The sequence below is a fragment of the Haemaphysalis longicornis genome, unplaced genomic scaffold (assembly GCF_048455015.1).
Source record: "Haemaphysalis longicornis isolate Haplotype H1 unplaced genomic scaffold, Haemaphysalis longicornis Haplotype H1 scaffold_3, whole genome shotgun sequence".
NCBI classification, from domain to species: domain Eukaryota; kingdom Metazoa; phylum Arthropoda; class Arachnida; order Ixodida; family Ixodidae; genus Haemaphysalis; species Haemaphysalis longicornis.
Window position 1 is genome coordinate 170,326,430 of NW_027526335.1, and position 14,305 is coordinate 170,340,734.

A 14,305-nucleotide genomic window follows, 5' to 3' on the forward strand; every position below is an offset into this window, starting at 1 on the left:
TCCCCCTCACACTTTCCTCCTCCGTTTTCTTTCTGTCTTTGGTTTTCCCTTCGTTCGCTCGGTAAAGAGGCCAATGCCGCTGACAAACTACAGTAGCGGCCGCAAAGGTTTCCGCACTAAAAATTGGTGCAACCGGCCAACCGGCATTCCTGGGGCAAGCCTGGAGCCCCAGCAAAGCTGGGGTCCTCATAGCTTCTTCCAATTTTAAGTGCTAATCGCCCCAAACCATCCACCGCCGGTGGCGGCGGCGGCGGCGGCGTTCGCAGTGCTCCTCTATATTAAGAAAAGAAACAGCATCCGGCGCCAGGTTTCGATCCGAGGACTTTGCGGCCGCAGCGCGACGCTCTACCGACCAAGCCACGGACTCGTCGGTGTTATCAGTGTTAGTGACGCGCCTTATATCTTTAACGCATTCAAACTACGTCGTCAGCGGCGTGCGTTGGCGACTCAGCGGCGTTATAGCGGCTTGATAACTGCGTGGTGTACACGTGATACTACAAACCCGATGGAAGAGATGGAAGAGAAGGCGGCGAGGCGGTGGGCTGCGGGGGCCGAGCGCAAGCGCCGCAAGCGGGCCGACAACCGTGCATTCGCACTTTCACATTCTCCCCCTCGGGGAAATGCGGGAGAATTTTTGCTAGTTATTGCTATGCCTTGAGAAGTTTTTTTAGTTTCGCGGTGTTCTTGCTAGGTTAGGATAAGTGTTGAGATGTGAGGCGAAGTTTAGCCGGATTTCGCAATGCCGTTCAAGTCGGTCCCCCACATTGACAGCGGATTCGAGGCGATTCCGCTGGTACTCCACATCCCAAGCCTGGTACTCGGGATCCTGCGCTTTTAGCTGCCGTTTAAGCGGGGCCGCTTCTGTGCGATACTCGGGGTTGGGTTGGATCGTAGCTGCCTCATATATTCCCGAGTAGCGACACGACCGCGTTTGCTCTGCGCTTCTTCTTCCTCTGGAGTTACCTACACCTTCGGCTGACCGATGCTCTGCGGAAGTCTAACGAATGGGCTCGGTGCGGAATAACGAGGCACGTTGCCTCGCCAACGCAGTGACGTCATAGCCAGGCCAGGCTTGGCTCCGCTTACGCAGCTGTGCCAGGTTCTGCGTGCCTCGGCGCGTCTTTTGTGCCGGACGGCTAGCGCCGGGGGAGGTCATTTTTCTTGGTATTTTTTTTAACACCCTTCTACCAAGCTCGTGTTTAAACACCTCCGGCGTTAGAAAAGTTGCAACGTTTTAACTGTTTTTATACCCCCAAGAAAAAAATATGAATGAAGGCAATCGGCGTAGGAATGTGCACGCATATGTAGACAAAACTCGGAATTTCTGTACACTTCCTCTACAGCAGCGATGCTCCCGAAATTCTCCCTGCAGGCCCAGTGAAGACCCGCAAGTCTCTCCACGTGCAGCCGAGCAAACAGGCCATCCGCCAGCGGTCATACCACGTGAGTAGTACGTACGTGGACCGAGCCACTTCACCAGCGGAGGGCAGCAGCGCCAGCCCGCCCAGCGGCGACGGTGCGAGGAGCCGCGACCCGTCGACTGGAAGCCATTCCTGGAAGGAACACAAAACGCAGTGCGAGCGCAACAGACTCGACAACAGGTACGTTCCCCGAAGACACCAATCGTGTGGGTGGGCGAATATTGAAGCGGCGTTCATAGTATAATAGCATCCTGAAACCATGTAATGTACATACTTGTGCGAAGCAGTCACTGTCAAGGACCCAAGCAGTTGCCCCGGATATCAAAGCGCGTAGATAGCACCAAGAATTGTAGAAAATTTAGCGATCACTCGAAACATTGTTGCTTGCAAGATGTGATGGCGAGTAATTCTGGAAAATGTTGCACCTGTTTGTGTTGTGATCACTCGTTTAACGAAATTCGGAACACAGAACTGCTGGAAGAGTCTTCGCTCCATGTGCCGCAACATAGCCACCAGATTTTAATTTCTAAAAACAACGTCCACTTTCAAATCTAATATTGTTGTTTGCTCGACACTCCTGCAAATAATTTATATGTTTTTGTTTTATATCATTTTTAGACTCAGTTTTTAAGCTCGTGATCGAGAATCAGCAGTTTCTATGATATGCTCAGTATTACGTAATATAGAAAAATATAATTTTTGTTTACCGCGCTTCTTGGAGCGTTTCTTCCTTTATTTGTCACCGCTTCGAAGGTTTGCTCGTGCTCGTTGGAACCGAAGGAAAGAATCTTTGATTATGCGTCATCGCAAATGCTCTCCAAGCGCGTACCGCGACAACGTGTGCTTGAACATGTTTGAAGCGGATGCTCCCTACTTTAACAAAAGGCGTCAAAACAGAATGAAGAGTGCCTAAACCTTGCTTATTGTGCGCTAAAATGCTATCTCAAAACCAGCAGGCAGAAAACGTGGAGTAACACAGAGGCACCGCGATTTTTCTGGTGACACCCCTATCTCGCCTCAAGCAGCATGACGACCCTTGTGGCACACGTGGCCTCATCGTTCTGGAGAAGCACACGGTCGACACTCTGCACGGTTGGGAAATGTTCGCGTAGAGTTGCATCGTCGTTTCCAAGAGAGACCAGGACAGCTGCAGAACGCGAGTATGTCCGTACAGTTAGTTCCACACGCAATTATATATGCAACGGCGCTAGCCATTTCGATTTGCATTACCCTTAACCCGTCCTCAAAGAAGGTCGTCGAAGCATTCAAGCAAAATAATTTCCAGGCAGTGCTTTTATATTTTCAGCTGGCTGCAGCAACGCATTCAATAGCACTTTCGGAAAAAAGTGAACTCCATCGAATTGTGCCATCGTATTTTCGTTGCGTAGCCACATGAGCGGTGATTTATGCTGAAAAAGGTGAAAAAAAAAATCACGCCATATCCACGGAATCAATGATGATAAGTGGGGCGAAGCTCGAGAGGGGGAGATCATCGGTAACCGTAACTCTCCCGTGAAAGTTCGCCCATTAAATCATTAAGAAAGACGTAAGACTGTGTGCGTACATTGTACAAATCAACTTTTATTTTCGGAGTCAATGCTCCCAGGCCCAGACCTGGTGAAAGACCCCGCGCCATCGAGGACTACCCCGCACCTCTACCACAATTTGTCACGTAGGATGGGACACAACGGTAAAGAAAGAACTTTTATTTAGGGCGAACTTGTGCCCGAACAAGACGAGAGGAAACGAGCAAAGGTCCTTGCGACTCGTTCGATCTCCGAGAACGACTGCCTGCGTTCGTGGCGTGATCTCTTGCGTGATCTCCCCCTCGCAGTGCACGTGCGCTCGCGCCTCCGTTGGCGAACACAGACAAGCTCGCGCTCCCGGTGCCGAGTTTGCGCTGCCGGTTGCAGCCGGTTCTTGCGCGTGCAACGCGGCCCACTTTGCGACATCTCCGAAAGCATGCGGCGGTCACGTACCACGAGACACAAGGGATGGACAGACCCATGGCTTTAGGAGCTTCGCCCATAAAAGAAAACACTGATGAAGTTTGAGGTGACTTTGTTTACACCTCAAACGTGCGGATCGTGTTAACACTACGTCCGGATCTTGTTTGGACATTTTTAAACACGAACACTAGTAAACTCGCCATGCTGTGTTTTAAGACGAGCAGTGATTTTTTATTCAATGTGTCAATTTACCCTTAAACTGCATCAAGTTTTTTGTCATTGCCTGCAATTTTTACAATGCTAGGTTGTTGTATGTGGCCCATTTTTATAAGTACAGCATCAGAGTATCAAATAGCAACGAACCGGTTCAGTCTTCATTGCAACGCAGCACATACTTTCCCGCACTGTAAATTACACGTGCCATTTAGCAGCCCATTTCGACGTGTGCGCTAATTTGAACACAACGCTGCTTGCCGCTGTGGTTCGGAAATGTTCGGGAATGCAAATTGCCGCCTGCGCACGCAGTTGGTACTCGCGCCATTTACCGAAGCCGTCCACCCGAGAGCTCTACGCCAGCATCTCGTCTCCTGAAAGCCTGAGCGAAGACTACCACGTCTACACGGCCTCGGAAGACGCGGGGCTTGTGCTCGACGCCAGCCCCGGCCCTCTACCCAGTGAGTGTGGCCTGACGCCGATACATGCGACCAGTATACCGCGCCACACTACTTAGAAGCGTAGATTCGTGCAACCAAACACCCTCTTTGAATACGCCACTTCACCCATTGTCAACACAGCTACCCACGGACTTTCATCGGCGGTGACACCTCGTTCTCTGCTCTCAAACAAGCGGAACAACATATTTTTCTGGTGTGGAGAACTCATGTTCAAATGTTTTAATGTAGAGCGCTGAAGTTTGGAAGACAAACACACAATAAAGGGACGAACGGAAGGGTTGATACGCGACACTACCGTTTCATTCCGACAAACACACTTTTGTTGTGTGTTCCCCTGGTAAACGTCGGCGCTCCACGTTGAAATATATACGGATACCGACGAGTCCAGCACCAAGCTGTACTCGTCTTGACGTTCCGAAATCTCTGATGCAAGGGAATGGTCGCCATTGTTTGGTGTGGCTGAACCGCGGCGCACTGCGTGATGTTTGTCAGCAGGACAGTGGCACGTGTCGCGATGCTGGACCAAAGGCTGCAGTAAGCTTCTATTCTTTTCATTTTCAATACTTACGTCCAATTCAGCCCACCGTAATAGCTGGTCTGTGCCTCACGCAGTAGCGAACGGCGTGCCCGCTCTGCTACGAGCGATATAAACCCAGCCACACTCTCTCCCCCCATCCAATGGCTGATCTTTTATCCAACGCCGCCAGTTTTATCACGAATGTTTAGTGGGTTGCGGAGAAACACTTTTATACGCGCCTAGGATCGCTTTCAACCAGCCACACAATGCTTAGTCATAAATAAAGTAAATAGAAGGCCGAAAGACGAGTTTACGAATTCTCTTGTGCATCTAATGTTGCACACATGTCCATGCCACTTACTGACACAAACTGATACTTCGTTGACAGATAGGTCTACATGCAGGAATGTAGATAATTATTGTTCAGAGTAGGATGTCATTTTCACACCAGTTTAAAGTGTAATACTCTGCTTAAGGATCCCTCAAATTTTTAATGTAAACATTTCGTGTTGGTATCAAAAAGATTCAGTACTGTGGTCTGAGAGCAAATAACCATCGAGAAGTGTGGTGCCTATCATAAACCAATTTTTCTAGTGCGCATGTTTTGTTTTCTATTCAGTGTTACATGGTTGATGCTGTAAACCTGTTACACACCGAAAAAACTGGCTGTTGAGATGCTACTGGGCTGGTCATGTGCTTGTCATATAGGTTTGACGTTCATGTTTCCAAGCAGCTAGAAACCGCGCCAAAGCTAATGAATTATGATATTGGAGGTACAAGCGCATAAAAGACCCCGCGTTTTCCCCCGTCTTGATGGGACTAACAGAAATGTAAACGCAGCCTCGCACATTTAACTTGAATACCATGATTGCCGGATTGTTCGATTGCGTGGTTCTGTTTAATTTTTATTTGTTCCTGTGAGAACCATTGCTACATAAGCGAGTAATTCTCCGAGAGAGAGAATTAATCTCTTTTTTAGCTTGGGTAGTGTAGGTTTACAAATTGCAACTCCGTGTGAAAGGGTATGATAAAAATACCTGCCTGGCACATGCACCTCACTGAGAAATGTTGCACCTCAGTGTCCCGAAGTTCTCCTTGCACTCGGTGCGGGAGCAAAAAACGAAAATATTTCTACGGTACTCACGACGAAGCTGGAGAGGTAAGGTAGGCCACAATGGTTCTCATAAATACTACATCGGGAACTTTACTCTATGGTCCTCCTTACCTTTATGTGCTATCAAGGTCCTGCAATGATTACGTGTAAAGTTGTGGATGGTGGAGCTGGATACTTGCGTTTTAGTATCAGGGAAGAGGAATATACACCAGGAGCGCAGCGTTAAATCGCGGAATGATTTTGTTTTGCTTTTGCAGCTTTTATTCACCGGACAGTGACGAAGACCATGCGGCGTTGGCGTGATCGAGAGAGACCGACGACGGCTACCACTTCCACGAGATGCTCACCGCCAGTAGTCCCAACTGAGAGGCGGAGGGCACACGTCGTTCCCCTGGCCAAGAACAGATCGAGCGAAAGCTTCGAAAATTTTGCGCTCACCAAGCGCAGGGATGAAGCAATCCAGGTGAAAATGTAACCATGCCGCTGGTTTACAGAACGGAGGCTGAACAGGTTGCGTGCGCAATAGACAAGAATTTTCACCCCCTTACTGCAGCATTGTTACCATATTCGATGAATGCGCCGTGCGACGTCTGAAAGACATGACGGGTCCAGTTGAAGGTTGTGTTTCGCAGCCTTCTTTCGGGTACGAAGGTGTATCACCTTGTTGGCAACATACCTAAACATGCCGCTGCAATAACGTATTGGCAATGCGTCGTTTGACTAGGTATCAGAACACAGTGGTGTAATCACACTGTTTCTCATGGCAATGCCGTTTGTATTACTCGCACTGGTATTGATATCCTAGACGCCGAAATGCCTGCACGAGCAGGAAATATCACAATCGCTGCATGCGCAAATTTTTATGATGGGTGCCGCGCCCCTACGCATTTAGAAACAACAGCTACTGCAACAAAAGCGAGAAGTGGCGAAAATACAGGGCATACCCTGTGGTGCGGCGCCGTATGGTCTCTTGCATGCGCGGCAGACCACTTCCTCCGTCTGCCTCTCCCAAACGAGCGAGAACGTAGGCGTGAGAGTGTAGGCTCACCCCCGAAGAAGCGAGCGTGAGCTAGCCTCGTCCGCATCGAAGCAGAGGATTTTGCGTCCCCACTACAGATATAGTGAGCCATGCCCTGCTGTTCGCACCATATGTTCAGACGATTGCTCAGGGGTATCTTCTATTGTATGCAGTGCGCAAACTGCGCACCCCAAAAGATTTGTTTGGTGCAATTTTAAAGCGAAGCTTTCTATTTTTCACTCATGTCGTTCATGTACAGTACACAACACAGTGCATGAACGCAAACTTTCGCTGAAGATGATGATGATTGCGGGTGAAGGGAAGGGAAAAACGCTTTTCCTGGTCGGAATTTAACCTCGGTTTGTCGCGTTATGAAGTCGACGTCTACACGGTTGTGTCGTTCCTACACGGACGAAGCAGTTTGGATTTGGAGAGGGGTGTAGGGACATGCAACAAAAAAAATCATGCATCCCTCCGCCTCACGACGACTATTGTTTGAACGCCAAGCTTGGCTCGCGCGAAACCAAGTGGTGCTGGTTCAGAGTCAACTAATCAAAGTCCGAAACGTCTGCGGGTCAAACTCATATGACAAAAAAGAATCCAGCACGAGATAGCTTCGTTTTCAGCCACCATTTTCATTATACGGAGGGGTGCATGATTTCTTTTCTATTTATCTATTATCGTGCGCAGTACCAAAGTCCACCATCTCCTCCTGGGGACCTTATTAGTCCAGAAATATATTGTAATAATTGGTTTAGTACAAATGTAATCGTCCCATGACGCTCATTTCGGTATCATATTTCTCGTTTTTTGGAACCATGCTTGTTTACACGGCCATTTGCTTCGGGTGCAAATCCTGCCACACGCCATGGGCCACAAACGTATGACTATTCATGTTCCGACGTTCAAGAGGCTTTCTTATAATAAAACTTCCTACAATTTCTAATTAAACGTTTGAGCTTCCATGGAATTCTGCCATTAGGTTCGTCATAAAGCTGTCGCGCTTGAAAACAACCTGCGCCGGTAGGCTGAGGGTTATCACGTTATAAGTTTGCATGACGTTAGACTTCTCAATATACTCCGGCTGTCGATAATAACATATAATGAGAGAAACGGTCCACATTTGGAGAGGCTCCTTACCAGGCAATCTTGCATAATTTTTTTCCAGGGCAGCCACTTTGGGCAGCCTTGCTTCTTAGAGAGAAGGCAATACACAGAGAGCGGAGAGGCGCCCTCATTGTCGAGCTGTTTTTTAGTCCAGGTGCCTTTACGCTTTATGAGACGTACTCACAACTCGCCATTTATAAGAGTCTCACAGTTACGAAGTGGTATTGTTTTAAGGCGCAAAGTAAGAACGCGAAATACCGCTGTCTTCTAGGCAGCCATTACACTTCAGAAATAGGATTTCCGATTCACTGACGGGTTGACTGCGATTGACTGCGACATAGCTTACGAAATCCCCAGTTAACAGGGTTATATAGAAAATAATATATAAAAATACACGCGACTAATTGTATAAGGATGCCCGTACTAGAAAGCACAGTGATTATAAAAAGGAGTCCAAAGACAATGCTTAACAAAAAATTACTGCTACTTGTCTACGCTATAGCCCTGGATATGCAAAGCGACAGCTTGCTTTGGTCTCGTTAAGTGTTGATTTTTCGTGGTTAACCTTTGCTTTAGCCGGAATTATGATACTTAGGTGTACACTCATCGCTAAGCCAGGCATGACAGCTGTGCTTTTTGTTGTGGTCACACTTCCGGGGTTATGCGAGCGGAGCGGCTAGCGCAGAAAAGATTGCCCTGCATCGCTCTCATCCGTGGCCAAGATCGCTTTGACTAGACCAAAGCAGCGCTCCTCTCAGGCAGGCGCGTGGAGAGTTACGTGATTTATGCGGTGACCTAGCGGCGGTGGCGGCAGCTAGCGCACGCAGCGAGTCACGTGGTACGTTGCGAAGGCTACGGCAGACCGGTGGTCAAAGAAAAATCAAACTGCTGGAGACGGCAAACCTTGGTTAGGTTAGACAAGATTACTAGCGCTTCACTTTAGAAACGTTCAAAAAACCAGGTGAAGTGCAGTCGTATATTCAGGGGTTCTCGAATATGTGCTCTTGCTGTAAATAGAGTATAGTGACATCGCAACGGTCATCCTCTTTGCCAGGCGTAGGTAGGGCTGTATAAAAACAAAAGGGAGTGGTGAATATCTTCCATTTTTATTCGCAGGAGGACACTTGCTACCTGGTGGCGGACGTAAGCGCCTGGTCCCGGCTGCTGTCCCTCTGCAATCAACGAAAGCCCATCCGCTTCCTGGACATCATACACGAAGAGTGAGTGACAGACTCGGCGTGTTTTCTTGCTACGGGAACAATTCCGATCATACGTCATCACGGGGTGGTACTGGCCATGATATATGCCCCATACAAATGATAACAATGGGCAGGAGTATGGTTGCTAGAAGAGGAGTGCACAACATATCGTGAGTTGTGCGACAGAGATGTACACGAAGATCCCCTGAGTTATGACTAGCCCTGCGTTGCACGGACGGGATTTCGCGTTATTGACCACTTGCGAGAGCATACCCTGAGCACGAATAAAGACGATTTTGCTCAATTCAAAACAAAATGCGGGGACTGCTGCTCTCTGGCGCAATTTGGCTAGTACTCTAGGTGGAAGATAGTCCCAGACAGCATCGGAGCACTCGAAACCTTTTATATTAACAATCGCCGTTACCAACCCGCACGGGAAACTTTACTTGAATAGTATGATGGAGAGAGCCGTGATTACCTGGTGATAAATTCTCGCCACGAGATAAAAGGTTTTGACTCAAGCTTTTGTCGGTTTTGTGTTGGTGCATCTGCGAGACAACCAGTCGTGCTTCTGTAGCGGTTTAGGGTTAATTTGTGACGTACACACGAAGGATAGAGGATACAAAATTAAGTTTCGGGTAAGTGGAATTCACCCCCTCGTAGCTTCTACTTTTCCGAGTGGCTGCATAAAATATTTCCGCGGTGCAGAAGGCAACGCGCTGGATTTGCTTCCAGCGCAGTTGGAAACGAAATGCTTTCACCAAAATAAACTTTTTTTCGTATGCTTCTGTATGCAGCTGCGATGCAACCAAGCTCCTCGGCTGGGAGGATGAAACGGCAGGTGGCTGTGGAGACGTGTTTCGGGTGTTAGGACGCCAGGGAGAGCGCCTGGTACGCGTGGTAGCAGTTCGGCCGAGGGACGTCCCCTGGTACGCTTCCAAGATGGCAGTCGCCCGGTGCGTCCAACAAGCAGCACTGAACATACGCATACCATGAAGAATTCATATAAGCTGTTCCAAAGCAGCAGTGGCCTTTTTTCGAACTTTTTGCGCAGCATTAGGCTTCGTATTCTTATTCTTCAAACCTTATCTACGAAAAGCATATACGTTGCACATTTATGCGTCGTGACTGCACCCCATCAATTCGTAGAAGTAAATTGGCAACGCAATCGCAGCTTCTTTTGGAAACACGAAGGTTCCTTCGTGTCGACTTCATTTCCTCTTGTTGAAGAAGTGTTATACCGTAAGCGTGGGAGAGTTTTTACATGTGTAGTTTTGTAGAACTGATTCCAGTTGCATTAGGTTCTTGGTACCGACTGGAAGTAAAACATTAAAGCTGGACCGGTTGTTGCTGAATCATTTGTTAAGTGTTAAAGCAGAGCAATAAACAGGGCGCAAGCCAAAAGGAAAACAGTGTTAGTCCAGTGCCTGTGTGTGCCGGGTCTTTCTTCAGAGTTTGTTTTTTGGGCAGTTCTAAAACATTTTTTTTGAACTGGGCCACCCTGTATTTTTCTCAACTCCTTTACAGATACAAAATAAAGCCGCAAAGTCAGTGCTAATTTCTTGGTGGAAAAAACCATACGCATCTCATCCGCTGCCTAAGTTTGCGGAGCTCCGTCCATTACACCCGAACTCCGTACCGATTGTGCACAAAGCTGTCGACGAAGCACTTTTGGGTCCGGTCATATCTTCTGGCTGCACTCTTTTATAGTCTACATCTGGCCGTGTGATGAGATATTGGAGAAGCCTGTTTTGTGTGGCACGCCGTAGTGCATGCCACGCCTGTTTCTGGTCGTGACGATTCAAATGCGATTGTATAAATGCCGGCACACAAGGATATATAGGGGGCGAAATCATCAACGTCTGTACATATTCATGTCGTTCCCTTAGCATGGCCCTCTATGTCCAAACCCAAAATCATGAGTACACGTTCTGATTAAAACCAACGAGTACTACTCCGCGGATTCGGAAGGGCCTTACGCACGAAAAGTGGCGAAAGAGAAATAAACGGTGGTGGGCACGGCAGTCTACTGTAGACACACCGCTCTAATGAGTAGCAGGTCACAGTAAGCGGTGATTTGCTTCGTAGTAAGTATTGTAGCAATTTATTTTTTTGTTTTTGTAAACCAGCGCAGCACGCTATTGGTTAGCACAGCATAATCGGCTCTAAAGTAAAAAGGGAGTGGGAATGAACTTGCATAGTTAATACCTTTAACAACCATTAGGCCCCGTCATAGTGCACACGAAAGTAAATAAAAATTTTTTCCCATAAAACGGCGTTTACATTAGGGCATTTTTCACAATAGGGTCCGCACAAAGATGCTCCGAACATTATCACTTTGCCTCATTTGATTTATTTATTGATAATCGATTTATATTCCTGAAATCCCAGAGGCGAAACATAAGGGGGGGACACATCAACCTCACACATCAGTGTCAACAATACTTTAGTGCAGGAAGAAACACTAATAACAAAGTAGTCAATCGGTGACGTGTAACGCACTTGAAGAGAAGCAAGCGCACACTGTCGACGACCTCAACAGACTTGACATGACAAGAGTGTCCACAAACCATCATCGGGTTCTAGATAGGATAGCAAATGAGATTGCAAACGTGATGAATCTGTAAGGGCGACGGTGTTTGCAGTTAGAGCAGTCCATCAATATTTACCCAAAAGAAAAAGCAGAGAACTGGTATGTTACGGTGCTCGAGAATATTGGTTACGTCTTATTGGCATGGTCGATGCCAGCAGAAGGATGAGGAGCGGGGTAAATTAAAGTCCGGGAAAATAACATGTCAATATGGCGCCAAGTGTTAAAAAAGAATGGCCGGGACTACTTTCAATGCGTGGCAAGCAGAGCAAAGTTGAAATTATGCTTCAGTAATGACACACTTTCATTGCGAGAGTAACAATAGCAGATCTACGTGGCTGCTTTATTTCGAGTAATTCCAGCATGTCAGTAAACATTGCCGTTTGAGGGTGCCAAATGTTCCACGCCTAACCAAAGTTTTATATGCCTGAAGTTTTCTGTCCGAGTTTGTGCACTTTAAATGGCGTTTCAAAAGACGGACGTTTAAAACGGTGTTTCAAAAGACGGACGTTTTCGAGGAATTGTAAGTAATGCATTCGACAAAACTTCTTCCAGGTAAAATCACAGATTAGATAAATACCAAGGTATTTTGGGGATTAAACAATCTCAATTACGCTGTTATTAGCTAGGAATGTGTCCGGGGTGGATTGCACTAGAATCAAACCTAATGTATTTCGTTTTCCCAAAGTGAAGTTGCATTTACCACGAGTGGCAACACTCCGTTAGTTTAGCTAAGTTGAACTGTAGTGTCCAAATATCAGTCGCTTCGTTTGTCTACCTTGATATAAAACAATTGTCACCGAATAGACGCATGAAGACGCATATTGAATTCGATGTCTTTGATAGTAACTTAGAATAAGAAATAATCACGACCGGATCTCTGAGGAACGCCCGATTGGACCATGCTTATTTTGGACATTTTTTTGTTAACTTAGACTGATTGGTATCGTTTGTAAGGCAACTTGTGAATCAATTGGTTCGTTTTTTTGTGAGTCTGTAGGTTCAACCCCGCAGCGAGAAAGGACTGTATCACAGCAGTTTCTTGCGCTATTGGGATATTTGACTGAGAACGGCGGCGCCAGTGTAGAGAATCCGATCTTGCGTGACCCACATCGACTCCGAGTGGTGTTTAGTCGGTGTTACGTTCCGCTGACATACTACAGAATGACTGGCTCAATAAATTTGAGCGGTTTCCGGTCTTCGATAAGCCTCGATGATTTCAACGTGTAATGTATTTCTAAAAACCATTTAAGAGACATCTATAGCGCTTTCGAGTATACTTAAGGTTTTCCAAAAATACTCTGTAACGTGGCTCCAACTACTGTTGCTTCAGCCGCTGCCAAATTACCGTTATTCGCACCCATGTCGACGCATCACGTTTCATGCCTTACCCGGAAAAATATAACAAATCTTGTATTGTAGCCAATTTCTCTGCAGTGCACTCGACTGATGATGTACGTAGCTTTGTTCGACTCGGTTTATATTACTTCCACTTCATTAAAGATATACCCTTGCGGCTTGTGAAAACTGCGTTGTAAATTATGCTATAGTGCGTGGCTGTAGCTCAATAAAAACCACATCGGAATCTTTAAAGTCCGACAAAATCTTGACAGACCATGGAAGTCTTGATGTTGGGCCAGTTGGTATCGGTGCCTACTCTAAGAGTGCACATACTGGCGCTTCACTAGTTCTGCACGTTGATTCTGTCTGCGTTTGTTCCCTGTACGTTCAAAGCGCAGTGAGTTCTAGCATGGTTCGGCAGACCAATGTTTTGGATTCTTTGTCAAAGAGAAAAAAAGCCGCCCCGTCCAGCAAAGAATCCCTCACCCGGATACTTCACGTTAGCCGAAGAGGAAACTCCAATTATACCATTCTAAGATCTCTATTTTGGCAGCAGAAAATTGCATTCTGTATGTTTACACAAACCGCACGATATTGTGTGCGTTAGTTATAACGACACAATCTTGCTCCCCTATACTTCCTCCCCTCCAAATTATCTTGACACTTTTTCTGAAAGGAGTAAATTTGTCAAAAACTTTGAAAAAACACAAGGCTAAAATATCTTGAAATATTTTCTACCGTATGACTCACAGCCTGCCTTTGTAAACTGTGTCCATTTATGAATTTTCTGCAGGGAGCTGGCCAATCTGAAGTACAACGTCCACAACCATACCTCCGCATTCTTTCTCGGCGCCAAGTAAGCAAAACTACAATAACGACGCGACCTAATATTCTCACACCGAAACTCACACACCTCGAGAGAAAATACGCGTAGAGACGGACACATCCTCATGCATACACTAACACACGGTCCTGGTCAAACGAAAGATCGCGCGCACCTACTATCTAGATAAAAATTGCAAGACAGGTGGCACTTTGAAAAGCTTTCCGGGCTAACCCACACGCGTGTGCTGCGGCAAATCAATGTTTTCCTAGGAGGCGAATATTGTCATCTATTTCGCAGCACCGCTTCACTAAGTTTTTGGTGGTGCTTACTTTAGCCCCACAAGGTACAGCGTATCAAATTTAATACGGCGCGTATGAGAATCAACAAACAGAGAATAAATCGCATAAATCTGAATCAAGAAACAGAGAATAAATCGCATAAATCTGATACCAAAGACCGGAGTATCGTTTTTGATGCAATGAGGGAGGTTTGTAGTGCGAGAAGTTAACAATGGCGCCGTCAGAGGTCTGCTGGCAGCTCGAGAAATAC